The 3,115-nt window shown below is 45.7% G+C and overlaps 1 pseudogene; it reads right to left on the reverse strand.

Annotated features, from left to right (window-relative positions):
- Nucleotides 1-2,726, reverse strand: LOC149369662 (uncharacterized; annotated as a pseudogene).
- Nucleotides 2,727-3,115: the final 389 nt, after the last annotated feature.

Consider the following 3,115-nt stretch of genomic DNA (forward strand, 5'->3'; position numbering starts at 1 on the left):
CTACGCTTTCTTCAGTTGAGCACAATCTGCACAATACCAGTGCTTCTGCTTTGGTGCCCGCTTCATTCCAATGCAAGAGTAGTGGAACCATTTGTATGGGCAGTGTTCCCCATCGCATGCCACCATTCTTCCAGTTTCTGGGCCTCCACAGTAACAGTACACAGATCTTTGAGCACTAGTGCCAGCCTTTGGTGTATCTTTTCGGGTGAAGTATTGTGAGAACATTTCGGGTAGCACAACATGTGTGAAAAATCGTGTTGCCAATTCCAGAATTCCTTGAAAGAATGCACCATCTTCCCTTATTCTTTCAATATGTACAGAGGTTGGCGTCCAAACGACAAAGTCACAGTATTTCACCGCACACATCGCCAGCTGTGTTTGGACTTGGTAGAAATACTCATGCGCCCTCTTTAAGCAAGGTCCTTCTGGACTAGCCTCCAGACAGAAATCTTTGTTGCTCAATGCTGCTTCTATAGTAGGATACAACTTAAAAAAACAGCAGTTGCTAACACTGGGCCATGGTCCGCGGCGTCCTGTATTACTGCGCTGGCCAACCGCAACTCTAAACGAAATCAGCTTTTTAATACTTGACTATATCAAACAATCCACGGGTCAGAATCCTAGAGCTTATAATTTTTTTCTTGTGATAAGCTTCTTGTTCACGTAACAAGAAACGTTTAAGCAGCGGACTACTTTTTTGTCGCGTAGGAATTCTGTGCGCGGAGGCTGAATGTGGGCGGAGCTTCACTGCAGACTTAAGTTGTATCCGACTATAGTCCTTGTACTGCAAGTGAATAAGGGCATTTGACTTCAACAATGCCTTCTCCGCAGCATAGACAGCTGACAATAGCATCTGGGGATGCTGCAAGATGGGGATATTTGGCACTTAAACAAACGCCGGCTCTTCTCAGTGTCACATCGTTGTGGCGTTACACTACATTTTCTTGGTACGTGGAAAGGGCTGCACTTTAATGCTTGAGTCCCCATTCTGTGGCTTGAGATGAAAACTTGTTTTTCTCTGGGTAGCAGATTCTTCTCAACAAGCTTATTGACGGGTGGTCCACGTTTGTCCTGCACACACTCTTCATAACTGAAGCTGTTACTCGTCCAGCTCTAAATGCAAACCACTTTGCACATTTTGACTGTTCTCTTGTCACGGCTTCGACATGCTGCACCATATCTTGTGTTATGACCATTTCTTTCAAGAACTCTTCGGCTCTGCTCACCAGAGCAGGCAAATCCTCAAAGGCGGCCTCTTCACACATTAGGGTCCAGAGAATTAAAGGCTCTTTTGCTCGTGGTGGGTGAAAAAGAGAGCTATATTTTTCATGCAGAGTAAACAAAGCTGGCGTCACTCCTGCATCTGCTATTGCTGAAAAGCACTGCTCTAGCTCTGCATCTGTCGCAGCTGGGATTGGCCGCAGCCTATGTGATGAAGGGGCTACATCTCCAGTAATATTACTGTTTGTAATGTTGTCCATCTTTTTCTTCTTTGCTTTTTCCGAAGAAAAGTCGATCTCCCTTAGCCTTCGGAATTCAACATTCCGGCTATGGGCTGGCAGCCATGTATTTTTCTTTTCAGTGCAAGTAGCGGAGTCCCTCAGCCTTACAGCTGTCTCTACGGCAAATAGTGTAGCACCAACATGCGAGCATGCTTCACCTACACCTGCCATGCACGTGCAATGCGCTGTCTCGACGGTTCCATCTGCTTTGGCAAGAATCCACACTTTTAGGGGTACCTCCCGCAGGCGCTGAGTGGTTGACCTGAAATGTCAAACGAAATGATTTCACCAAATACAGTTCTTGAAATGTGAAATGTCAAATAAACTGATTTCTGCCAATACCGTTTTTGAAATGTGAAATGTCGAATAAAATTAGCTTAGAAAATACTCTTTTTCAAACGACCACTTTGCTGAGCCCCAGCAACAGTTTGTTGCGCGGTTCTACGCCAAATTTATCCACAAAATGTGGCAGGAGCAACATGGTTTCACTTGCGCTTTACAAGGTTAAAAAAATCTCGCTCTAAAGCAAGCAGTTGTGAAAGTAATGATGCTTTGCTGGTCATACGTTAACAATTTATGCACCATTTTCTAACCACTTGCTCTCAAGTTGCCGCTGTACGCGTGCATAAGCAACAAAATAGTTTCGCTCAACAATAAAAAAAGAAACAAATCAAAGACTGCCTACAGGAACACAAGGCGTAAATGTGGAGATAGAAAAAAATGCGGAGCTTAACGATTGACCATTACATGCGAAAGCGCGCTGTCAACTAACCCCGCTCAAAACGATGACACGCTCTGATGCCAGCTGCTTTGCTGCGATGCTCTTGACCCATCCGCTCGTAAAATAATTATGGCCTAGTAAGGATTTGTACGTCTTCATCTGTTGCAAAGTAACGTGACTTGTTGAAAGCACCAAGTAATTGACGATGTCAGCGTGCGTCACGGTGGGCAGCAAGTCGACGTTCGGCGTAGCGTCCTTGCCGATGCACAGTTCATAAGGGTCGATGCCGTCACACATTTCGATCTTCGCTCTGTAACGTTCCCGGGTCGGTCCTACGAGCTCTTCAGAGTATGATGAACAAAGAACGTGCAAATTTTCTTTCGCCATGCCGCAAAAATAAACGGAACGATATCAAGCTCAGGCGCGGCGGTAGGCGGTGAGCGCGTAGCCAGACGCGGTCGTTCTTAAAGATGGCGCACGCGCGATTTGCAAGCCGGAACTGACGTCACGTGCAACCCATGTATAACAAGGTGGCCACCCTCGCTCAATCGGCTTACTCGTTTGGAAGAAAGAAATTTTGACCATGCAATGCTGACACATTCGTAAGAGCCCCTTTTTGAAATCAAAGACTGGCTATTCGTCGCTTAACTAAATTTGAGTGAGCTAGCTGACCAAAACTCTAAAAGGGGTTTATTAACATGTGGAAATGGCACGTGGGTTTCAACGAATAAATAAATTAGTAGTAGCGCTGGTCCGCGTCTTTGGTGCCTTTGTGCACGTACCACTTTTAGCGCTCTCTCATGACAGTTAAACCCCAAGTAATCCGATCAACCGCCCCTGTGCATTTGCTGGGGGTTAAAATTCATCAACTATTCACCTCATCACGCGCCAT

This window comes from Amblyomma mixtum, chromosome 1, assembly GCF_055824585.1.
Source record: "Amblyomma mixtum isolate Tamu chromosome 1, ASM5582458v1, whole genome shotgun sequence".
Lineage (NCBI taxonomy): Eukaryota > Metazoa > Arthropoda > Arachnida > Ixodida > Ixodidae > Amblyomma > Amblyomma mixtum.